General features: G+C 44.7%; 1 long non-coding RNA gene across 4 annotated transcripts; it reads right to left on the bottom strand.

Annotated features, from left to right (window-relative positions):
- On the bottom strand, positions 1-23,975 carry LOC112822743 (uncharacterized). 4 transcript variants are annotated; one of them, XR_012378877.1, is made up of 5 exons: positions 23,762-23,975; positions 22,066-22,192; positions 20,522-20,663; positions 15,556-15,668; positions 1-1,818 (listed from the first exon to the last, which is right to left on the bottom strand). It is a non-coding gene; the product is annotated as an uncharacterized lncRNA (long non-coding RNA). The 4 variants fall into 4 exon arrangements; XR_012378875.1 differs by lacking the exon at positions 23,762-23,975 and adding an exon at positions 23,556-23,761; XR_012378876.1 differs by lacking the exons at positions 1-1,818; positions 23,762-23,975 and adding exons at positions 8,216-8,320; positions 23,556-23,761.
- Positions 23,976-25,972: the final 1,997 nt, after the last annotated feature.

Below are 25,972 nucleotides of genomic sequence, written 5' to 3'. Positions count from 1 at the left end.
ATGAACTGCGCTCAGAGCCACAAGGAAAGGGGCTTTCTGACGGGCAGAGTTATTAGTGCTCCGTTGTAATTATGCCTCCTGGTGTTTTCTCCACTGTGTCCCTCTCACTTGACCTGTTAGTGTCACCCAGCTACTGCCGGTGACAAGCACACTGAACTGCTGTAGGTGGGGGTGAGCATCAGGCCGACTGGAAAACAAAGGTCATGAGCCTTCTCTTTCTTGCATCAACTGAGTAGGCCTTTCTGGCCTTGCCTTGTGGGGAGCCCAGGAAGTGTGTCGTCTCGGAGACTCGCTGACGTTGGCGCAGGATCTGATTTCTAACATCTGGTGCAGACAGCCCAGTCAGGAAAGGAAAAGCACAACTTGTCAGGGACTCCTTCATGTCATGTCAGCAAGGTGGTAAGGGAAGGGAGAGAAGAAATGCACCCAGCCCTTCCAGGTAGCTCTGGCCACGTGAGGCCTGGACCTAGACAGGAAGTGTGAGGGGAACGGAAGGGAGGGGACCATCTTCCGTGGCAACCCTCCTGCCTGTCTCAGGACCAGCGCGGTGAGAACTGCGGAGGGCTCTCTCAAAAGTAAGAGGTTATCGAGGGAGGTTCTCCTGGTGGCGAACTCTCTTGACATTGGTCTGAAAAAGGTTTTCTTTTCCTGTATTCTCCAAAGACACGTATATAGGGTGTACCACTTTTGATTCTCAGCTTTTTGGAGCTGGGATCCCTCTACTTCTGGGCTTCTGTGCTGCTGTTGAGGAGGCTCATGGCTGTCAGTTGCTGTTCCTATGATCTAAGTTTCCTCTCTGCCTGATTTTAAGACCTGTTCTTTGCCTTTGGTATGAAGGCAATTTTACTACAGTGTGTCAGAGCGTGGACTTTTTTCTTTATTAGCCTGCTTGGGATTTACTATGATTCCAACTCTGGAAAGTCCTCAGCCTTTACTCTTCGAATATTGGCTCTTCCCACTTTCTATACCATCTGTCTCGGAATCCCTGCTTGGATCTGTGGTTGGCCTTCTCTCTCCTCCATGCCCCCATCTCTCAGGCCTTTATCTGTGGGGGAATTGCAGGAGACAGGGGCCGAAGTATGATCCTCCAGAAAAAATTTACATTTGCTTCTGCCATCTGCCAGGGACGCTTTCAACATTGGGCTGCTCTGAACTAATTTCCCGGTAATTAATTTCAGTCCTTTTTGGTATATGAAGATGGTGTGAATTCAAGCTCCAAACCTGCATGGAAATGGGGAAATTGGGATATTTATTTGGGAGAGATTGTTCTTCTTCCAAGGGCCAAAGTAACTTCAGACAAGTTTCCTTGTTTGTGTCCTTGTGAGCAGAAGTCACCCTCCTGCACCTCCCCTTTTATCCTTCTGCTGAGGGTGTAGTGTGTGGGGGATCCCTACCATTCCAAATCCCTGCCTCTCCCAGCATGGCGACAAAACCGAAGACACTGGAATAGGTGATGGAGGCCAAGAAACACTTGAGGGCAGTTGCTATCTTCTGTGGCCACTTTATTTTCACATCCTGAGTCTTTCTCCACTGCCCCAAGGGTTCTGAATTTTTTAAACATGTTATTCAGTATTTTAAATGGTTGTTGTTTGCTTGCCTATTTTGGAATGGAAAGGTTATCAGGATTTCTAGTCCATTATATTTCCAGAAATGGAAGTCCACATCGCCATGTATAATCCCCTCTGTGAAGAATTTGCCAGCCTCTCACTCTCTTGATCTTCCTTTTCTTCTTTGTAGGCTGGGGTGGGTGTAGCTGACGCTCTTCACTGTTGGCGGGGACCCACCCTCACCACAACAGGAGGCATGAACGGCAATCTCCTATCACGTGGAAAGAAAAGTATGGTGTTAGAAGCTCTGTATGTTTATCTCATACATTGCTTAGTTTCTATTTTTGGTATATATTTTATCATGTGCACATTATATTAGTATAGTAGTGCATGCTTGCAATCTATTAATAAATAAATATACATCTTTTAACTGACGGGGTGTATAGTCATGAGAGTTTCGATACTCCACTAACTTCTGAAGCCATTGAGAGCCATTCTCTATGTTCTTAGGATTTTCATGGCTGGAGAGAAAACATTCATTCAGAACTTTGCACGCACTGAACTCTACTTCTTCAGTCCAAAAACAGAAGGTCTGGCATGGGTTATGACAACAAACCATGTGTCAGTTTGGGGAGGGAATGTGCCTGCTAGGCCCAAGGCTGGGACACTGTGGTTGACCCTTGGATAGCCCCATTCTCTGAGACTCATTTCTGCTCCTCTGCTATATCCTATAATTTCCCTTCTTAACATTCCTCTCTACTATATATGCTTTTCCACAGCTTTTGCCTTATGCTATGGACGCCACAAAGATTTAATTTCTCTGTTTAAAGAAAAAAATAGAATTGACATGAGATATATAGATATATAGATATATATATATATATATATATATATATATATATATATATATATATAGGCACCTTCAAAAGCAATTGACAGCTCATGGCCCCACTCAGAGCTCACACTGGTTCTTCTCCTGGTACCTTGCCTGGGGCTCTTTGCTCTGAGCCTCCAACTGCTCTTTCAGCTCTCCTTGATGCATTTCCTTGGCCTGCCTGTCTTTATTCTCTGTCTGGGGTGTGTTTTCAGGCTTCTGAAGACAATTTCACCCTGCAAGGGGACACAAGCAATCAGAGTTCAAGGAAACCACCTAGCCAAATGACCACTGCCAAGGATGTCTACCAACAGGAGTTAGAGAGTCAAAACTTACTTCCCCATTTTGAAACTCAGCTTCAAGTCTTAAAGTACTTTCCTGATGGTGATTCCAGGACCCCCCATTCACAATATGACCCCAATTGTCATAGAGCAGGAAAATGCTCGGTCTGGAGCTATTTACTGCTTACAGTCTTAGAAGAGAGTAAACAGAAGGCTTAGACGACAGATATTATAAAATGTATGCATGTGTGTACGTGTATGAATTGGTATAATCCACAGATTTCATGAAGTCCTAAGAAAAGTTTTTAGATGCAGAATTGTGATAGTCTGGTTTATTAGTATGGAGAACCCATGGCACAAATGAACAAGAAATTTTGTGCTTCAAGGCTTCTGTGCACCGTCTCCATCGTCATAGACACATGGATTATGGGCATGTCATAGTTGGGTCATCCCCCAAGTCACAGCTGAATCTGGCATCATCTTGTTCTCAGAATCTTTGAGAAGTCTGGGTCCGTTAGTGTGGATGAAAACAGGTGCACATGGTGCTGCACTCCTGTGTGGTCAAGTGAAACAAGCTGGGTCTCCAAATAGGTCTGTGTTTTCTGAGCTGACAGCCCTCCCCTGTTGATATTTTCTCCTTAAGGAGCATATTTTTAAAAGCCTATTTCACAGAATCAATTTTAGTGGGCCCTTTAAAATGGGCAGTGAGCTGAAGGTAGTTCAGTTTGTTTTAACAATAACTTCGGCTTATTGAAGTGAGCATTAGTGTCTCATGCCCCCATATGGCAGCCATTAGAGACAGGGAAAGCTTGAGAGGCATCTTGCTCTGAGATAGCTAGTAAAATAATTGAAGGTATTTTTATAGGACCTAAAGATAGCACCAATAGAATAAGGACGAAACCCATTTGTAGATGGTAGGCGAGAAGAGGAAATCCTTGAGGAGTCAAAAGGTCTTCCAGCTCTGGTCTACAAGGTGTGGATGCTTTCAGGGGAGAGACTCATGGTTCATGTGTGTATTAATTTAATCGTTTATTTCCTCAGTCAAATCAGTCAACCAGCATGGATTGAGCACTTACTGTGTTCCCAGATGAGGTGGGTTCTGAGGATACAGGAATGAACAAGACACATTCCCTGCTTCAAGGACTTGCATATGGATGATAGACCAGGAAGGAGGTCACTGAGTGCAAGGGGAGGGGGTAGGTGGTAGAAAAGGCAGGGGGTGATATGCCAGTGCATGTGGGGGATGCAGGGATGCTTGACATTGGTCATGAGCCTTCTCTTTCTTGCATCAACTGAGTAGGCCTTTCTGGCCTTGCCTTGTGGGGAGCCCAGGAAGTGTGTTGTCTCGGAGACTCGCTGACGTTGGCGCAGGATCTGATTTCTAACATCTGGTGCAGACAGCCCAGTCAGGAAAGGAAAAGCACAACTTGTCAGATCCATTCTACAAAACTGCAAGAGGGAGAAAACAGGCTGTCCTTGAGCAACTGCTGGTAGCCCTCGGTGGCTTCCACTAGTTTGAGGAAGGGAATGTCAAGAGGTTACGCTGGAGAGGTAAGTAGGGATCCAGATCACAAAGAGCCTTCTGTGGTTCCCGGCAATGGGAAATCATTAAAAGCTTCAAAGCAGGGGAATGAGAGGACCAAATTTTCGTTTTGGAAGGATGGTGTCAGTAGCAATATGGGAATAGCTTCGGGCCGGGAAAGATGAGGACAAGAGGCAAGTTGGGAGCCTGCAAAAGTCATCAAGCCAGAGGATGAAAATGGCCTGCACTAAGGTGGCCGACATGGAAGAGAGAGCAGCGAACAGACTGAAGATATGTTAGGAAGGTAGAATTAACAGAACTTGAGAATGAGTTGAATGTGGGAAAAGGAAGGAGGAGAAAAGCTAAGGCTAATGCTTATGTTACTGGTGGGAGTGATGGTACTGGTTGCTGACGTGGTGAACACGGGGGAAAGAGTCTAGGGGGACAACGGTGCATTACATTTTAGAGATCTCGCATTTATCTCTGGGATATCCAACGGACCCTTAGACATATGTTTCTGGAGCGCAGTACAGGGAACTGGCAGGACTTATACATTTGGGAGTCACCAGCCTACTGTTGGTATCAGAGACAGTGAGAATGGGATGAGCTTATTCTAAGGAGAGGGTAAAGAGGAGAGGTCTGAGGAAAGAGCCTGCGGGAACCCAGCAGACTGGAATAAGGATGAGAAGCCCAGGAGGCAGCTGGAGGGGCAGCAGAGAAGTAGAAGACCTAGGAAAGCGTGAAGCCAGAGGGAGGGTGGGGGGCTGGGAGGAGGAGGGAAAGGAGGGGGAGGCGGGGGAGGAAAGAGGACGCACAGGAAGGGGTAGGAGGACAAGGACGGACAGCGGGGGGGGGGGGGGGGGGGGGGGAGGGGGGAGGAGGGCAGGGGTCCACGATTCAACAACTAGCAGACTGCTGGTGGCCTGGGTGCAAGCAGTTTCGGTGATATGACAGGAGAGAAACTGCAGAGGGAATGGGAAGTGGGACCTGGGAGCAGGGCTGACCTTCTCCTTCAAGACTGTAACTGTGGAGTGGTGTGTGCATGTGACTTGAAACAGGGCTCAGCCTTGTGACGTGCTTTGGCCACCGGGTTATTAGTAGACGTGACAAGTGGTGAGGTGGTGAGTGGAAGAGATTGATAAGACACAAGGAGCAAATGACAGGAGAGACTTGAGATGATTCTGATGCTGATGAGAAAGAGCCAATAAGGAAGAAGAGGTTCATGAAGTAGGAGTCGGGGGTGATGATTAGAGAGGGGCCCCTGATGAGGGGCCTTCCCTGGGTCCGGAGTGCAGAGGCAAGGGGTGGGGGGCAGGCTTTAGACAAGAGGATAGACCCAGTGCCAGTCAACCAGCAACTGTAGAAACCCAGGGGTATTCACCAGTAAGTGTCTATGTTTCCACTTGTGGAATCAACTTGGGGCCAGCTAAGCGGCTCCACTCACTGATCTTGGTGGGACTCCCCTGTCTGATTCTCGGCATTGTCAGCTCATCGGGATGAGTCTGTGGTAACTGGGGCGACTGGAGTGCCTGGGCTCTGCTCTACCTGACCCTCAACTCCATCCTGGGACCCTGGGCTAGCACAGCTTGTCTTTGCCCCGGTGATTGCAGAGGCGCAAGGGGGCAAGCGCCAATCCCCCCGCCCCCACTCCCCCCCCCATGGGCAGCCCGCTTGTCACGTCTACTAATATCCCTGTGGATATTAGTCACGTCACATGGCTGAGCCCCGTTTCAAGTCACACGCACACACCCCACCACACACTGCAAAGTGAAATGGCAGAGAGCACGGGTTCAGGGCCGGATGAAGAATTTCTTAACACAAATAAAGAGAAATACAGTTTTGACATTTTGTCAAACACAAGAAGAAAAAGAACTTTGCAAGTATCCAAGGGAAAAAGACAAATTAAAGGCTTAGCCATTCCCTCTTCCGTTCAGGCCAAGGTGCTGCTGTATTTATGTCTGGAAAGGTTAACACTCAGCTGTGGTTAATGAGTAAAGCCGTCTGGAGGAGAATCCTTTGTGATAGGGTCAGCACAACCTTATAAAACTTAATGACAGGAAAGTCGGCTTTATTGCTTTTGTAGAGAGGGGAAAAGCCCTCTACCACCTCAATGGAGTAGGTAGAATCGGCTTTTGGGTAAAAGAAAAAATATTCTCTCCAAATCTTACAAGAAAAGACTACTGAACTGTGAGAGAGGGTAAGAGTGTATGTGGGGAGACAGGAGTGTTTGCCAAAGGGAGAACAAGACAGCTGTGGGTTACGTCCACGTTATCCGTGGATAGGCAAGAAATGATCTGGATCCACAAAGTCGGACCCCCCAGGGCCAAACTGAAGGGGTAGCCCAGGGGGCAGGAAGGCAAGTCTGTGATGAGGCAGCCCTCCCCATCTGCTTCAGCCAACCCAAGTGACCATCACCTGCCTGTCTTCCTCCTTTCTATTTCCAGGCAGATCTATTCTACAAATACCTCCCCTCTACTTTAGAAGCAGGACTGAAGCGTGCTGCTGTGGGTTTTACAAACAATTAGTCAAGGCGTACATGGTTGTCCTCTGTGGATCTTGCACTGACATAAATCAGGGGTCTACCTGTGGCATCCCCTTTCCTTTGATTCAGCATAGTGTGAAATATACCCTGTTGGGGCATTGATGGAATATAGTATCTGATTTTAACTAAACTAACTCTCAGAAAATGAACACCTTGCTTTAAAAGTTCCCTGCAAAGAAATAACAGGTGAAAGATATGCACAGACAGACAATGCGGAAATGACCCAGCTGACCATTAGCCCCACACGTGAATGGGCTCCGGGTCGGCCGCCCTGCAAGGTGCAACAGTGGTGATCTGATCACTTCTGATGAGAAGGGAGCCAAATGAGAAACATGGAAACGATGAGTCTTTAAAATACATATTTACATCCACTCTCATGAATTATCATTAATTTGCCCCAAGCGCGTGTTGTACTTGAACGTACGCCACATGTGAGTAGGAAGGCACTATGAGTAGTAGAATGCCCAAAAGTTAAGCAGTCAGAATGCTTACACAAACTTCCCCAATAGCCTTGGCAATATTTTAGGTTGGGTGACACCCAAGCCAGTATTTTTTTAAATGTCCATGTACAACAGTAAAGAAACATGTTTAAGGATTTCTTAGAAGCAGAAAATCATACATCTTCTTTCTGTCTCTTTCCATCTGTGGTAAAAATGACTGAAACAGATGTGGAAGAGAATACAGCCACAAACTAGAATGGATTCCTTCCCCAGCAAATAATATTAACAGATGCATAGAAAACATGGTTGAAGGTTAGAAGAAATGTGTACAGAACAAATTATACTGAGTGGGAGGTTTGTTATGCTTTGGGGTGAAAGTACAGATGTCTGAGTTAATGGTATTACTAGGTTCTTTTTCAATAACTGTGTAAGAACTATTGTGTGTGTATGAGAGAGAGAGTCACTAACGGAAAGAGACGCGGAAGAAGATGTATTCTCCACAGAAAATGACTTCTTGAAAACTTAGTGTTACCACCAAAGGAACAGGTGGAAAAAAGAATTTTGATTTGGAGAGAAAAAAGATTCACCTGTCAGGCTACAGATTTGTGCCATGTGTGAAATTCTTTAATACATTTTTCCTAAAAAAGGTATTGCAGCAGAGGAGTGGAAGCCACAGTTTCATAGGGCAGGACTCTTAAAGCTGGATGTGTGTGTGAGTCACCTGAGGTCTTGTTAAAATGCAGATTTTGATTCAGTCACTCTGGACTGTCCTGAGATTCCCCATTTCTTTTCTTTCTTTCTTTTTTTTTTTAAGATTTTATCCCACGCAGGTACCTGAGATTCCCCATTTCTAACATGCTCTCAGGTGATGCTGATGCTGTTGGTCAATGAACCACACTTTGAGAAGTGAGACCATAAAGAAATAGAGAATGTTAGGGTTGGGATTAATTTTACAAAAATAAAATCATCTACAATATAGTAAAATCTTTATTTTGTAATGACATGTGGAGTGACGCAAACCATTTGTACCATGGAGAGTTTTGCTGGTTATCTTGTGGCAAAGTCCTTAAGAGTGGTCATTCAGGAGGATCGACAATTTTGTCAAATATCTGACCTTTTAAATAATGACAAATAACATTAGATTTCAACCTAGCAGGTAGACTACATACGTACATAATACACAGATACACCTAATCTGTTCCTCAAGGTAAAAGTGGCAATTTAACAATGACTGAGAAAGTAACTGCCCTTCAGGGGCACCTGGGTGGCTCAGTCGGTTAAGCGTCTGACGTCGGCTCAGGTCGTGATCTCAGGGTCCTGGGATTGAGCCCCGCATCCACTCCCTGCTCAGTGGGGAGCCTGCTTCTCCCTCTCCCTCTGCCCCTCCACCCCTGGCTTGTGCTTGCTCTCTGTCTCAAATAAATAAATAAAATCTTAAAAAAAAAAAAGGAAAGAAAGTAACTGCCCTTCATAAGTAGCTGGTTCTATGGAGGTAGCATTGTTTTCATCATTATGTGATGTTGTTGAACACAACATAGGGACCACCTATGAAATCCTTCATCCCTTCACATTAAGAAACTGATTTTCTAGCATTTAAAAATCAATCACACAATCTTCAACCTATTTTATAAAAATATAAAAACATAGCTATTATTCCCTCAGTGCCCCTTCTGATCATTTGTAGGAAAATCAGGTTGAGATCAGAGAACATAGAAAGGTATTAGCTGAGTTTCCACAAAAACATTTGTGTAATTGGCGAGCATGACTGAGTAATGAGTACCATGATTTGATAAGGGGCTGATGGTGCAAGCCTTCCATTTGGATCAACGAAGTACCTTTTCTCACTCTGACAGCAATTAAAACCAAGTAAGAAAACCAACCAAACTCAGAACTAGACCACTGAATGATTTTATCACAAAGTTCTAAACCAAGATTTTAAAACACAAAGCAGCATATTCAACTGCATTGTTCTCACAAAGAATATTAATAATATGTAAAAGATTTTAGTGAGAATAAAATTTTACCAATAATAAAATAATGACTTAAAAGCATTTTTTATCTTATCCTTTTTAAAGTTTATATTTTTGTATATATTTTTATGTACAGAAAACATTGGTACAGTAGTACATTTGAATAACTTATAAATACATAATATACGTTTTGAGGGTTGTTTACTTTTTAACTAATGGGGCGTGCAATACAAAAATATCAGAAGACGCTGATATAAATTAACACTATGAACTCTGGTCATTTTCCTTCATTCATTCAATGAACATTTGTTACACACAAATATTGTTTTATTTTTTTTTTTAAAGATTTTATTTATTTATTTGACATAGAAAGACACAGCGAGAGAGGGAACACAAGCAGGGAGAGTGGGAGGGGGAGAAGCAGGCTTCCCAGAGCAGGGAGCCTGATGTGGGGCTCGACCCCAGGACCCTGGGATCATGACCTGAGCTAAAGGCAGCCGCTTAACGACTGAGCCACCCAGGCGCCCCACAAATATTGTTTTAATGACTGTTGATTGCATATATATTCTAAAAGACATTTAGCCTCAGGGTGATCAGATTTTGTTAGCAAAAAAAGACAAGAGAAGAAAAAAGACAAAAGAAGAAAAAGACAAAAGAAGAAAAAATTCACCCTTTAGGTAGGATCAGGCAGTTTTGTTGTAGAATGCCCCAGGTCTGGATCATTCCTGTAGAACACTCAGCAAGCATTTATGGGATCCCCAGCAGGCCTGGTGAAGGAATGTAAGCTGAGGAGAGGATATGGTCCCAGAGATGTTAAGGTGACTCACAGCGGAGCCCTGCTGCTGATTCACAAGGTCCACCCTTTGGGACGTGCCTTCTTCAGAGGAGCTTAAATGCCCAATCAGGAGCTTTGTCTAAATGTTGCTTCATTTTTCTGTTTAAGAGCGCTGTTTCTATAGAAAAAGAGTTTCTGAGGAACTCTTATCACAAAAACACTTTGTATAAACTGCCTCTTGTGGAACCATTGCTCTGGCTTCGCTAAGATAAGTCCTATTGTACATGATCACTAGTTTAAAGAACTCCCAACGAGAAAACTGAATAGAGGGAGATATTTGACTCTTAGTTAAGGACAAGTAGAAATTACCTTCTTTGTATTAGAAAGAACCTGGGGCAGAATCATGTGTTCAGGATAAAGGAATAGGTGTTTTTCTCTCCCTTCCTAATTCTGATATAGGGAAGAGAAATAAAAGAGCTAGGATTGAGAAAAAGAGAGTTGAAACACATGGGGAACAAAGTCATTGGCGGGCTTTCGATGAGGTTAGAGCTAGGAGTGGAGAGAAGCTGTAAAGCTTTGCAATATAAATCTAGCCTGAAGGTCCAGCTCCGCACGTCAGCCCTGAGTCATAGTGACTCTAAGGTGGAATTTGTAAATAAAGTAAAAAGAACATAATAATCAGAACGTGGCTACGGGAGAAGAGTTATATTTAATGATAATTAATAACTAATAAAACAGAAAAAAGGTGCTTCTCTAAGAAAAGTGTTTGTTCTCTAAGGATAAACAGCTTTATTGTCTATTGTTTCAAGTCAGCAATTTTAAAAAAGTATACTAAAGGGCTCCTGTGTGGCCCAGTCGGTTAAGCATCTGCATGATTTGAGCTCAGGTGGTGATCTCAGGGTTATGGGATCGAGCACGGTGTCGGGCTCCGTGCTGGGCAGGGAGTCTGCTTGGGATTCTCTCTCTCTCTCCCTCTGCCCCTCCCCGTGCTTGCACGTGCTCGCTCTCTCTCTCTCTTTCCCAAATAATAAATAAATCTTTAAGATAAAATTAAAAAGTATACTAAATAATTAATAATTAAAAGGTAGAAAATAAGTTACTATAAATCTGTTAGTTTGGACATGGGCAAACATCATTTGAATCTAAAGAAAAATATTGCCCAATAAATTGCCCAAAATGATTAAGACATCTACTGCCACTTGGTGGCAATGTGTGCTAATTACGGGGAAAGAACCCACTTTTTTTTTTAATCTCAACTTTGAGAATGGAGATTCATTTTTTTCCCCCTCTTTTGTCCTGTCTTCTAAGCTGATACAGATCTTCAAAGCAGATTTTCACTGCATGGTTAATTTCTTCAACAAACATTAAGCACGTACATGCTATCAGGCACTGTTGTAGGCACTGGGGATACAGAGGTGAACTGGGGAATCAATGGCTATGCTCTCATGGTGTTTAAATTCTAGTGAGAAGATAGGGAATGAATAAATGAATGGTTTCTGATAGTGCTAAGGGCCACATGAGGATAAGACAGGGTAATGTGGTAGGAAGTAACTGGGAGAAATACTCAGAGGAGGCCTCCTTGAGGAACTGACATTCAGACTTAAAGACAAAATAGAATTCAGCCTCACAAAGATCTGAGAGAGGAGCATCCCAGGCAGAGGAAACAATACATATGAAAGCCCTAAAGGGAGAACTGTTTGCAGCGAGTCAAGGAGAGATTGGTAGTAGGTCAATTTAGAGAGAGAGGCAGGGCCTAGATTATGCAGGGCCATAAACAATAGAAAATTTGAACTTCATGCTAAGTACAGTAGGGAGCTATGGGAAATTGGAAAACAAGGGCACGATATTTTGCAGCTCCTCTCTGCAAGAGTTGGAGTGTATTTTCCCATCTCTGAAATCTCGGCTGGCCTTGTAACTTGCTTTGACCTCAGAACGTTGCAGAAATGATGTGGTAATTCCAAAGGCTCAGCGCCAAGAGGTCTCGTAGCTTCCAACTTCACCTTGTTGAAATGCTTCTGCCACCACATAAGAAATCCCAGGCTGGGCTGCTAAGGGGCAAGTGACCATACAGAGAACAAGGCCAGCCAATAACCAGCACCAAATCCCAGACGTGTGAATAAGGGGAATTTTACCTTCATGAGTCCTCACAGAGTTGCCAGATGACCACAGTGACATGTGTGAGCTCAGATAATTCCCACAAAAGAACTGCCCCACTGAGCGCAACCTAAGTTACTGATCCACAGAACTATGACAAATAAGAAATAGTTGTTTTGAGCCACTGTGTTTTGGGGTGATAACTGAAACAGAAGCTCTGGGGAAAACTCTGTAAGGAAGCCTAGGGCAGCCATGGAAATAGGGCAGCACCATGCTCCTGAACAGAGCTGGGTCTCAGTAAGAACAACTTCCAGCAAGAGGAAAGAACTTGGGAAAAGCCCATGTAGATCTCTGTGTCTGGCTGCTTTGTGAGCTAGTGGGCTCAGGGTGCTGAGCTCAGGGTGCTGAATTAGACTGAAACCTGACTGTGCCCTGGAGGCTTTGGGGCTCGTGGACACTGAGGGATGTTGAGTTGGGATTCTAGGGTCCAGAATGGAGTGGATTTTTAGATCTATCCACTTATAAAATTCAGAACCGAGTGGAGAGTGGGTATTCTGCACTCCCCACTGAAGCTTTTGAGGTCTGGGAATTAAGCAAGTTTACTGCCCTTTTACACCTTGAATTCCCTTATCTCTTAATTACTAGTGACAAGCTGCATAACCGCTTGTGGTAGAACATTTGTCTTTCCCCAGTTGGTATTCCAAGTCTATGAATTCTAGGCATTAATGAGCTAACCCAGCAGCACTGGATATTCGAGAAGAACCCACAAGCCAGGGTGTCTGGTAAAGCCCAGATTCTTCTTTTGTTGTTATTGTTGTTTTTAAAGTAGGCTCCATGCCCAGTATAGAGCCCAACATGGGGCTTGAACTCCTGACCCTGAGATCAAGACCTGAGCTGAGATCAAGAGTCAGACGCTTAGTCAACTGAGCCACCCAGGCGCCCCAAGCGCACGTTCTACGATGTTCTTTTGAAGACGGCCATGAGCTCACTGGGGAAACATCTCTGAGAACAGAAGGAGGGTCTCAGCAGCAGGCTGACACATACCCGTCTTTCCTGATAAGATTCCCCATTCCCTGTCACACAACATGGAGGCTGCATCTGAAGACAGCTGAACTGCAGGGCAATTTACTCTTCTGTGAGCCTTGTTCACGGAATGTCCTTTCTGAAGCTAGACAGGAAACTCCCATATCCTAGCTCCCTTGATATGGCAGGTACCGTGCCCTTCACATCACTCCCAGGATTGCACAAGATTATGGGGCTTGAGTCTTGTTTTAATTTGTCTCAAGCAACCCAAAGAATCACACCTGCTGAAAGCAGAGTCCTTACATCATTAAGAGTTACAGCCAGCTCCCCACCATTCATTAGCCCAACCCAACCCAGAAATACCTCCTTCTTGTCCCTGGCGTACATATTCTGTGCTTGGGCTGGAACAGGTTCACTGTGTGTTCCCTCACCATAAACATCTCCCTCACCCATTTCCAGGTGTGTCCTTTGGTGACCTCATAGTGGCCTTCTCTTCTCCTATGTGCACAATGTCAGGAGCAACCTTCATGCTCAGGCCTGGCCTTGGGACCTCTGGGCTTGACCCCTATGTCTCTTACTCCTCTCTCTAGGGTGCTGTCTCTGGCTATGATTCCACACAAGTGGCTTCCAGCCTCCTCCTCGACAGCATGGTTTATATTTAGGTTTGGCTGCAAATGAGCAGACAGATGATGCAGAACCCCTCTTCCCCGGGGATGGGCCCTGCTTTGTCTTCCTGACATGCTCTCTAGGAAGAGAATTGCTGTCTGGTGGCCAGGAAGCAAGAGAAGCATAGTGAGAGGTGAGAAGAATGTTTAGTAGCTAAAGGAAAGGGTGGGAGATATGAAAAGGGAAAGTAGGAAGTGAAGCATTAGGGACTGTCTCAGCACAAACTGTTGATCTCAAACAAAACAAAACAAAACAAAACAAAAGGAAAAAAATTCCTTATAGCTTTGGAACTTGGGGTGTGATATAGGCTCAACAAATCACTGAAGCTTAATCAAATACCCACTATGTATCTAGCATAGTCCATGCCCTCAAGAACTTATGACCAATAGAAGAAACACATTTAAATAAAAACTATGAGGCAGAAAAGAACAGAAGTGGAGTGACTGCTCTGGGAGCTCAGAACCAGCCTGGTACAGTGAAAGGGACTGACGCGAGAACCGGGGCTAGGACAGCATATAAAAAGCATCATGCGTCATATTAAGGGATTTAGACTTCATCTTGTAGGGAATGGGGATGGAGTCATAGTTTGTCAGCAAAAGAGTGACACAAATAGATGTGTTTTAGAAAGATAAGTCTGTGGCAGCGTGGCTTAGAGGGCAAGGACAGGGGACCACATGAGATATACGCGCGCCCCACGAGGAGCATACCTATTCTTTTTTCTCATGTTTTTTTTTTTTAAATACAGAATTTTTTTTTTTTAAGATTTTATTTATTTATTTGAGAGAGAGAGAATGAGAGATAGAGAGCATGAGAGGGAAGAGGGTCAGAGGGAGAAGCAGACTCCCTGATCAGCAGGGAGCCCGATGCGGGACTCGATCCCGGGACTCCAGGATCATGACCTGAGCCGAAGGCAGTCGCTTAACCAACTGAGCCACCCAGGCGCCCTAAATACAGAATTTTTTAAATTTAAATTCTATTAGCCAACATATAGTACATCATTCGTTTTTGATGTAGTGTTCAATAATTCATTAGTTGTGTATAACACCCAGTGCTCATCACCTCACGTGCCCTCCTTAATGCCCATCAGCCGGTTACCACCCCCCCACACACACACCTCCCTCTGTTCTGTAACCCTCAGTTTGTTTCCCGGAGTCTTGTGGTTTGTCACTGGCACTGAAATTTAGACGGAGCAAAAATACGAGACAGTGATGTTTAAAAGATTTTACCAGTTTCAAACCCCTCACCCCCAGCAGATGTGACATCCCCCCTCAACTTCTCCAGTGTGGGATCAGCTTACTTTTTGCCTGACTTGCCCCTTGCCACCACCACCAGCCAGTCGGATAGATGGCTGAAGTGGGAGGCTCCAAATGAGAAGGGGGCAGAACACTAGCTATGCTTCAGAGACATGTCGTCTTCCTCCCCTGCTTTCCTCACAACCAGTTAGCTCCGCTGATTGCAGGACAGATCCAGTGCTGCCTGCCCACCTCACTATTTATGACCCAGACTGTAGGGATTTTCAAAGGTGTCCTCTCCAAAATTGGCGCTGGGAGCTCCTTCCGGGTAACCGAGACAAAAAGCTGACTATGCTGGGGTGGGTGTTGCTTCTCTCCAGGTGTGGGCCTGACCCTAAGCTCAGCTTCCCACGGCACCAGGGGCTTCTCTGCCTCAGAAGGGGGGTCTGTGATAGCCCAGAAACCGCAAGTTTTCCAGTCCTGAGCAATCGGATGCAAAGAGAACATCTGTAAACAGCCGCGATCCAGCCCCAAGCTGCCTGGCACCACACCGCCCGTCTGCTTCCCAGTTAACACGGTCATTGCTCACCCTTGATCTGTGAAAAGGCAGATCCGCCTGGCACCAGCGCATCTCTGGTGGATTGATGACTGACAGAAGCCTGTTCTTTCTCTTCTGCTGTTTATCTGAAGCTCTTCCCTTTCCTACAAAACAAAAAACAAAACACAAAACAAAACAAAAAACTATCCCTTATCCCATGTCAAGTGATGTTGAGCAATTTGTCCCAAACCTGGCGCACGGCCAGTAGTGACCCAGATGGGACACAGTTGGCAGAATGCTGCACTGAAGAAATTAAGAAGTCATGAAATGTAGATGAAATAGCACGGGCTTTGAGTCTGGATTTGCATGCTAGCTCTGCTCTCCATTAGCTGTCTAATAGTGGGTAAATTTACCTTCCAGCCTCCATTTCCACATGTATAAAATGGGCAAAATTAATATCACATTCAATAAGATTGTGGTGAAAATCCCATGAGATAATGTTCCCAGTGCGCTTGGCTCCGCACTACTATTAAGAAGTTGACAATGGAGAAGCACGCTTCCATCCAGGCCTGATTCCTCCCTCTCCTGGGCTTCCTCTGCACTGATCAATTTCTATTATGTTCTTTGTTAGAAACATGTAACTGTCCTCCTGGTGATCCGTTTACCCCTCTGTGAATTGGCACACTTTAAGGAACTATTAGGAGTCACATACAGGTCACTTATCTGAGTGATTTCTCATCTGGTAGCCTTGTGCAACCAGACCCCAACCCAGACTTTGGAAGGCAGTGATAAGGGCCTCCGAGGAGCCAATGTAGGTGTTCCAAGGTCCACCCATTATAGCTCACACAGGTTGGGAGCAAAAGTTCCCTGGGTTTGGGATAAAAAGTTTCTGGCTTTGAAAACAGATTAATTCAAAACCCACTTCTACCATTTGTGTGACTGGGAAGTTGCTCACCCTTTTTGAGGCTCAGTTTCTTAAATTTAAATCAGGGTGACAGTATGCGGTAAGGATTAGAGATAATGTTCCTGCCCTGTAGCGGCTCCTTAATAACTGGGCTTCTATTATTATTTCTGTATGGTCAGGCTCCTCCAGCCCTTGTTGGGGCTAATAGTGGTCAGTAATGCAGTTGCATGGAGGCAAATACATTTGCTTCTCTGATCACTGAACCAGTAGGTTCAGGCAACTAGGAGAAAGTCTTCCAGACAGCAGTGGTTCTCAGCCCTGGCTGCACGTTAGAATCTAACCCTCCAGTGCCCTCACCACACCCTAGACCAATTACATCCAGGCACTGTGGCCGGGGCCCTGACATCAGTACCTATAATGCTCCCCAGGTGATACCGATATGCAGCCAAGGTTGAGAACCCCTGGGCTGCTTCCCCAGTGTCAGTGTGCATATGTAGCACTCGGGGAGGTTACTAAGACGCAGAGTCTGATTGAGAAGGCCTGGGGTGAGGCCCCAATTCTGAATTTCTAGTAAGTTCCCTGGTGATGCTGATGTTACTGAGCAACAAGGGCTAGAGGAAGATTTCTCTCTTTATCAAGGTATAACAGCTGAGAGCCCAGTGTCATAGGAAGAGACAGAAAAACTTTAATAAGATGGAGCCTTGAGCTCCAAAAGCAGAGTGGCCTGGGACTCTTTAAGCAGAGGCACGTAGCCCTATACTTCCTAGCAGTCCCAAGGAGTATCACTACATTGTAATAAAGTCCAAGTTGATGGTCATAATTACAACCCCAAATCTTTTGAGAAAAAAGCTACATTATGTGTAGGAGCATTGGTTTAAGAGGACTGGGAAACATCATATATTTTAGAGAATCTCATAACAAAATACATATCTTCAACTATAAGAGGTGAGCTTTAGACAAATCTTCCATGAAAAATAACCAATGTTGTATTGGTGCCAATCACTGAATTTACCAGAAGGTTGTCATTCAAAAGGCACCTGACACTCAACGCTACTCAAGAACTGAGACAGGAAGTATCACTGTTCCCAATTATTCATTCTCCTGTCCCTATAAAGGGATTATAGTTTCCCATGCCATTGACACAGGGATTGGCCATATGACTTTTTTGGCCAATAGAACGTGAGCACTTGAAACATGCTATGTGCCGCATCCAAGCAGAAGTTTCCAGAACCACTGCATGGTTCCTTTGTCCTTGCCACAAGACTCTATTAGGGGGTGCTCCTTCATTCTGGATCCTAGAATGAAGAAAACATAAGCAGGGCTTGCAGCTGACATGTCCAGGGGTGAAAAATAAGCATTGTGACAAACGACTAGTACATGAGCAATGCAGAGAGGATTGCAAAAAAACAGAAAAGATGCCATTCCTCCCCACATGCGCAGTGAGGGGGTTATGGTATGAAACAGAAAGTGAGAGTGGCCAGTAGTGAATATGGCTTCACATATGCAGATCCTGAAGGGATGTGTAAATGTGGGGAGAAGGAGAAAACAGATACCTCCTGGTAGATTTGGGGAGGTTTCTTGAAAAAACACTCTCTGAAATGAAGGGAGGGTCTGGAAGAAATTAATACAGTGAATTATCCTAAAAGGTGAGAGGGCTTGGGTTAGGTATTAGAGATGAAGCCAAACTTTAGAGTTAGATTGAAGGAGGAGGCAGAGAGGGACAAAGAGGGGTGAGGGCTTTGCTATAAAGAGTGATAGGGGCCCCTGGGTGGCTCCGTTGGTTAAGCATCCAACTCTTGATTTTGGCTCGGATCATGATCTCAGGGTTGTGAGATCGAGACCCACATCTGGCTCCACACTAGGCATGGAGCCTGCTTGAGATTCCCTCTCTCTCCCTCTCTGCCCTCCCCTACCTCTCTCCCTCTCTTAAAAAAAAAAAAAAAAAGTGACAAATTTTTGCCTATGAGAGACACCAAGCCTTCAAGATGCTTCTTTCCTGGTCTTCCTGATGAAGGCATCTGGGACTACTTTCAACATCTCTTCTTTACTCCCTGGAGGGGAACCATGGATCTGATTGACCAGACTCCTGGGCATTGATTTGACTTTTCCTTGCTCTTTCTCTGGTTCCATTTTCTCTGGTGCTGATGGATGTTTGTGATTAAACAACAAAGTCACTTAATTCTCTAGCCTAGGACAAATGAGGTACCCCAGGACTTAATCTAGTTCCCTCAAGTTGGCCCCAGGTCCTAGAGTAATAGCCCCAGCTGTCATGAAGTATCGCCTTGACCAACCATTGTCCCGTGCTTATATTTCCCTTGCACACCTCACCTGCAGGGAGAGATAATTAATGTGGGCAGGCTTCATGTATTCCTGTGTCCTCTGGCCAGAACTCCATCGTTAATACCATTTTAATGCCAAACCCCCCTCTGACTTCTAAGACTACCTATCTTGCTCATGCCTGCTATCCTTGTGGCTATCACCTGATGCCCAGAAAGATATTTTCAGCCAGAGTCAAGTTTTAAATAACTGTGTGCATGTGTTTGTCTTTTAAGAGCACCATGACATTTTGTAATTATGACAGTGGGGGGGGGCGTTATTTCCTAAACTTTCCTTACCAGTTTATCGGAATCCAAATAAGAACGTAAGACCTGAAAACAGGTGAACTCAGCTCAACAACTAAAGAGTACATGAAAAAACAAGTAAATCCCACAGAAGTAGAAATGGCCACAGGAAAATGACAAGTATGAAGAAAAGAGAAAGTCTTAAAATGAGAAAGTCAGCTAGGGACCAAATGACTTGAACGTCTCCCCTCACTTCTTTCCCCTCATCTCTCCTCCATTTGATGAAGCAGCCAATTTTAGCTCTTAAGATGCTTGGGCTGAGGTGGATGTTTCTTTGTGTTGCAAGTCAACGGAGGAGAGAGTCTTGCGAAATCATTTTCTTTCTCTTCTCTGCATGTAAAATCCATTAAAAGGCTGAGGCCATTTTTCTGCTCTAGAGAAAAGAAAAGTATTTACAAAGAAGGCAGAAGAATGTCTTCACACATGTACACAAAAGAGAAGGCCAATTAAAGCCTACAATAGGGGGGAGCTTTGCAAGCTTATTTCTGCTAGGAACAAAAACTCCTGGCCATCAACCAGCTTCCTTTAGACAAGCAACCAAAGCTGAGTCATAGGGATAAAAGACCTAAATAGTTGGTCAAAATTTGACATCCACTGGCTTGTACTCCCCCATCTTCCTGCAGGCCTCATCATGAAGGCACCAGATAGGATGGCCTAAGGGAAACAGAATTCTTCTGGTACAGCAGATATCTTTAATCACCCAGAGCCATTAGATCAAAAGGATGCAGTTTAATTCTGTCTCTGTTCATAGAGCCACTTACTTTCCCCTCTGCATCCCTCATTCCTTTTCTACTTTTCTATTTTCTGGGTTTCTTTTTTTAATCCTCAAAAAATAAAATCTTGCTTCCTTCTAATCACTACTATCTGTAATTAACAGGAAGGGCTTTCCTCCAATTAACTACTGTCCCCAGAGTAAGATGAGCATGTAGGAAGCCAAGCTGGTGAAGCATTAGGAGTGAAGGTAGGGCAAAACCCAGACTGGGGGGCAGAGAAAGATAAGGCCAGAGTTGAACCTGGGGAGAAGACCAGATCGGGGCAAGACTTGCTGGGGAGCACTGGGGCGCTGGGAAGGGAGCGTATCAAGTATGAGTCATACTTTATACCAGGCAGAAGCTGGGCTGCTATCTCATACCAATGGAGAGATCATTGTTATGGCAAAGGAATGAGGAGTCTGACCCCAGCTGTTGAATTCTGACTGCTGACAGCTTTTAAGCCTCACCGCTCCCTCTTCCTCTGGTGCCCACAGCAGCTGATAAGAAAGCCTGGGTGCTCCCTCCTTTGGTGGGGGCAAGGGATTCACACTCAGCAAGCCGGTGCCTATACAGGAACTCTCACTCCGGCTCTACTCCCTACCACAAAAAAAATCTCTGTGCTGGACGCTTTGTGTTCTTTCTCAGGCATCTCCCTTCCCTCACCCCACTGCTGCCTGAGTGGCCTGGCCTGCCCTGCCCTCCTCGAAGACCTCAGTTACATAACCCAAACCATTTCATACCCTCTTTGTGTGCGCAGGGGCCATTGTCAGTCTCCACATCTGAGTCTCCACATCTGAACCAAAGTTTGAGTAGGCATCTACCTGAGTCTGCGGGTAACGGAGAGTAGATCTAGGAGTATACTCTCATCATCCATGGTAATACCTGGTAATGACATATTCAAGCAAAACAACAACAAAACAACTTCAGCAAAGCTGGGTCAATTTGACAAAGAGAAGGTCAAGGCTAGAAGTGGATGCAGCTGATGGGGGATAGAGATGGAGATGGTGGGGAGTCAAGTCAGTATTTCTAATCTCAGCTTATTAGTCAGGGTCTGTCAGCTGGGCCACTTCCATGAATTTGAACCGCCTATAAAATCACATGCTACAAGCACTTAAAACGTGAGCTGGGAACATTGACCATGGTTCTAGGAAAACTCTAAACCTCCATTTATCTTACTTGTTCTGACCCTTTCTCTCTGAGTTTTCAGTCTTCATCTGGTTCTCTCACTGCCTCCAATTTTTATTTTGTGTGTTCACGATTTGATTATTTGCTTTGGATATAGTCTGACTTGAGCTGGTATCCCCCCCCTCAGATTTCATTCAAAATTTGATTTTTGCTACCATACATTAGGACTCTGGGTAAGCGATGCCTCTATATATACAACACACACACACACACACACACACACACACACGTTCATATACCACACACACACACGTTCATACACCACACACACCAGGAATGGAATGCTGACTAGTGAGAACAAAGAGCTAGTGAGATATATTCAGAATCCAAACTTCCCAGATATCTTAACTACCCCACCCCATGGTTTACATCAGGCTATACATTACAAGGAAATTACATGCATATGGAATTTAGTTGTATCATCTAAAAGACAAGGCCTCTAAGGCCTTTGCAGGAAGCATAAGAGAAAACTGAGAGTCAAGCCCTAGCTTGCTTATAAATATGTGACATATAACACTTCCACTCACAACCAAGTGACTAGTTAGCTCTGTCCAACTCAAAGGGGCGTGGCAATGTGGAAGAGCATATCTCTGCTGTGGTGGGTTTAAGACTCTAGGTCAAGGTCATAGGCTCCCATCGTATATGGCCCAGCTACTCTGACATAGAGATTTTCCAAAGGCAACAGACAATACCTCTAAGAAGGAGCTGCAATCTTCCAGAAATGGCTCAGAGCTCACAAATACCCTAGCATGTGAATGGCCCCAAAAAGCTTATCACCAACAGGACAAAATCACCTCTGACAGTGCAACAGGAAATGCTCATATAGTTTATTTGAGACATAATAGGCGGTGGGAAGAGGAGCCTATGTGTAGCTACCAGGCCATATAAGGACTGAAAATGGACCCTCATTTCATGATTCTCATATTCTACTTCACCTAGTACACTGGGCCAAAAGAGGACAAAAATAAGTTGCTTAAATTGCTCTTTCTGATGCAGCAAAACAGATGCTAGTTGCAAACTAAACACAGCTGAAGGGAGAGAAGGCATTTGCACCCAATAATCATGTGCCTACTACTGGTTTGCTGCCTGGTCAACTCACTCAAACTCAGCAGTCAAGTTGTATTCTCCATGCTCCCAATTAAGCTGAAGAATCTTGGTTTCTTCCACAGGTTCTGAGTGCTATTAAGCCTGGTGAATTTCTTGGGGTTCCTCCTTGCAAAATGAGTCTAGTTTGAAGGAGAAAGAAAAGAGGGTTGGAGCAGACCCACCTGCAGCCTACGGCTACCACAGCTTGGTCATAGATTATGCAGGAGTCCTCCTCCAAGCCTTGGAGTAAATCTTGCAGGTTACTGCCTTCATAATCTGAACAAATTTGGCTTTGCAAAGCATTAAAGGGCCCAGGAGATGTGGAGAGGAAAGGAAGAAAAATGGAATGGTTTCCAGGTAGCAGTTCAGTTTTTCTTTAGGCCGAGAGTTCAGCCATCTCTGTGTTTTCCACAGATACACTAGGGAACATTTTTCAGGGGGTAACCTCCACTTTGCCTTACTGATTGGCTATCTAGAAAAATAAATGTCTCAATAGGCAACACCCAACTCATCTAGATGATTCCATGTGTAGCTTCTCTTGGGGAAGCCACTTTTATAAAGCAGGGGGGAAATTCTCAAATGCTGGGCCGTTGAGTAGTATTTGTGGAAGCTAGAGACTCCTGTGCTCTCTTTCCCCACTTCCCCCTGCCCTATCCCTATCTCCAACATGTGGAAGATCCTCAATCTTTTGGAGGCCCAGCTGGGTCCAAAGCCTGAGGGTTAAGCTATGTCTAACTTATGGGGTGGGCTTATCAGATGTCTATTAAGAAGTATCACCCATTCTAGAGGAATACAGGAGCCACAAACAACGAGCCTAACCCTATAAGAAAATCTTAGTGGTCAGAGGAGGCTCTGAGCTCATCTTAGGGCTGACCATGCAATTTTATTTCCCATCCAGCCTTCCTGAACTCCTATCAGTTTGATAATATGAATAAGAATCATTTGTTGACCAAGTTATGTGTCAGTCACTGTACCAGGTGCATTATTATGTATGAATACGAGCTAGTTCTTAATAACACAACAAGCATGCAATTAAAGATTGTCAAGAAGACAAAGTTGGGTATTTATGAACTAAAATGAGCAGTTTATGGAGTTCCCTAGGGACTTTAGTCCAGTAGATCACCAAGAAATCTGGCTACCACCACCTACACTGGGGAAGGTGGGTGAGGCTCAGATGGTGTCTGTGATTTACAGAGAACCGGTGGATACGAAAAGTTCCTGAAACTCTGGAGAGGAGCGTGTGATCAATCTGGCCTCGTTGTTGTCTGGAGTGGGTCATAATTTTCAATTGCTAATCTTGAATTCATTAAGAGATCTTCAGACTCGTACTTGCTAATCATTTGTGTTTAACTCATGCGCTGGTACATTCTGGTTGTTATGTTCTCACAAGGCCTTACCTCCCAGTCCTCATGTCACCTAAAAGTGGGACCATGTCAGACAGATGCTCTTGTCCCCATTTCAGGGCCTGGGCTCCAGTGATAAAGGAACCCTAATGATACAAACCTGTGTAAACAACCAGGTGATCTGGTTAGACAAGAAGAGAAGTTGCTTGAACCAAAATGGGAACCAATTTTGGCCATTAGAATTGTGAGTAAAGAGGCTCTGATGTCAAGACCCACAGCCCCACCAGGCAGCACATGCTCACTGAATCATGGAATGAATGCTAGTGGTGTGAAAGCAAAACCTTTTGTGGAGCGCACAACCATTACCTGCAGAAAAGGAAAGATCACACATAGAATAGACCTGGACAAATGCCCCCTCGCGCCTCCATCTCACTTTCCACTTGTTGCCATGCTGTTCTCCTTCCCTCCACCCCCTTTACTCAGTGCCATCTGGTCTCCTTCCCCACTTTTTGGGCCAAATAGCGTCCTCACAAATCCTGCCAGCCACCTCCTACTGCCAAACACACTGGTCTCTCTCCGTCCTTGCTATGGGTTGAATTATGTCCTTGTAAAAGACATATTGAAGTCCTCACCTCCAGTATCTCAGAATGTGACCTGACATGCAGACATCATCAGTTAAGATGAGGTCATAATGGAGTAGGGTGGGCCTTTAATCCAATTTGACTGTGGCCATGTAAGGGAACATGTGAAGACACAGAGACACACAGGGAGAAGTCACTCATGTGAAGAGATTTGAGTTATGCTGTACCAGCCAAGGAATGCCTGGGGCCAGCAGAAGCTGGGAAGAGGCAGAGGAGAATCCACTCCTAGAGCTTCAGAGGGTGCATGACCTTGCCAACACCTTGATTTTGGACTTCTAGCTTCCAGACCTGTGAGAGAATGAATCTGTGTTTTAAGCCACCTACCTTGTGCTGCTTTATCCTGGCTGCTTGGAACCAGGCACAGCCCTCCTCGTGCATTTTCAACCTGTTCCACTTACCTCTTCTCTGTCTCAAAACTCTCCCTCACCCTGATTGCCTTAACCCAGCATTAACCTTACTTCTTCACTGCTCTGCTCTTTTCTCCTCTCTCCTTGGTGTCCCTAGATGTGCATGCAGGTTCTCGGTAGTTTTCCCTTTGCATTTTGCTCGTTCTGTGATAAGACTCTCTTTAGGTTTTGGCTCGCACACTCATGGAGATCACTCTCCAGTTGGGATCATTCACTTATTGAGCACCTACTCTGTGTTAAGCATAGAGTTAGACGCTACAGATATGGGAGAAAGCAGCACAGCTATGGCACTAGTGAACTACTGGGTCTTAATTTCCTGTCCTCCAGCTCCATTTACCTACCTCTCTATCCGGCACCTCAACCCTAATTCATCAGCCTCCCCAGACTGTTCCTCCACTTGGTTTACTATTTTGGTTAATCACTCCATCAGTCTTCTATTTCCCCAGGCTGGTGACCTCGGCTTCTCTTTGATTGTTCCTTTTCCCCTAAGGATCAATCCATTATCATGTCCTTTGGATGCTTCCATTATCTTGTTCCTTCACAACCACACTTGTTTAAACCCACATTAATTCTCATCTGAAATAGTCTGGCAACCTCCTCTCCAGTCTCTCTACCTCTCGCCTCTCTCCCTTCTGAGTCATCTTATGAGAATAATTCCTTTTTCTCAAGCACAGCTGTGATTAAACATTTTTTTAACCAAACTCTCAATGTCTCCCCACTGACTGACAAATTAAGTATAAATTACTCACCCCTACATCAAAGGTCTTTTATGACAAAGCCCTGATCTACCTTATCTTCCAACTCCTCCCCATTGCACCTTACACATCAATCAAATTGAGTTGACTTCTGGTACTTCTCCATCTTCAGACTTCTGCATATGTTATTCTCTCTACCTAATAAGTCTGGATTGCTTTCTTTCCCACTCTTCCAACCCCACCTGATAAAATCTTACCCATCATTCTCGAAGGGCTATCTTGAACATTACCCCCTTCACATGGCCCTTCCACCAGGTGGGGGATCCTTTCTCTCTTTGGTCTCCCATTACATGGTTTGTACCTCTCTTGATCGTATTTGTACCATTTGTATCTTTGTCTTGTCCCCCAGCTGGACTATGTCCTACCTATTATGGCAGATTAAATCCCCGGATATATGAAGAATGCACCAGAAATGGATGGTGTGGGTTTCATTCCAACTTTATTGACTTGGTAATGTGCTAGGAGTGACAACTCCCTGGCATACAATGATATTTCTAAAAGCTCTTCATTAAAACACAGAAAAAGAACTTGACATGGATTAGAGATGCCACAGTGACCAGTTCTTTGAGATTTAGTGGGATCTGAAAGGAAAGGAAAATGAAATTAAAAACAAAATGTGTGTCCAATAAGAGACTGACATCTTCACAGCATAAAATTATAAAAACAGCAATCAATATTCATATATCATTTACTATGTGCCAGACATTGTTCTAAATGTTCCATATCTGTTAATTCATTTAGTCCTCACAAAACCCCTTTTTCTGATGGGGAAAC

The sequence above is a fragment of the Callorhinus ursinus genome, unplaced genomic scaffold, assembly GCF_003265705.2.
Source record: "Callorhinus ursinus isolate GAN/ISIS: 27379988/994484 unplaced genomic scaffold, GSC_fseal_2.0 scaffold8, whole genome shotgun sequence".
Lineage (NCBI taxonomy): Eukaryota > Metazoa > Chordata > Mammalia > Carnivora > Otariidae > Callorhinus > Callorhinus ursinus.
The sequence above is the reverse complement of the archived record's forward strand: the minus strand, read 5'-3'. Positions and strand labels throughout refer to the sequence as shown.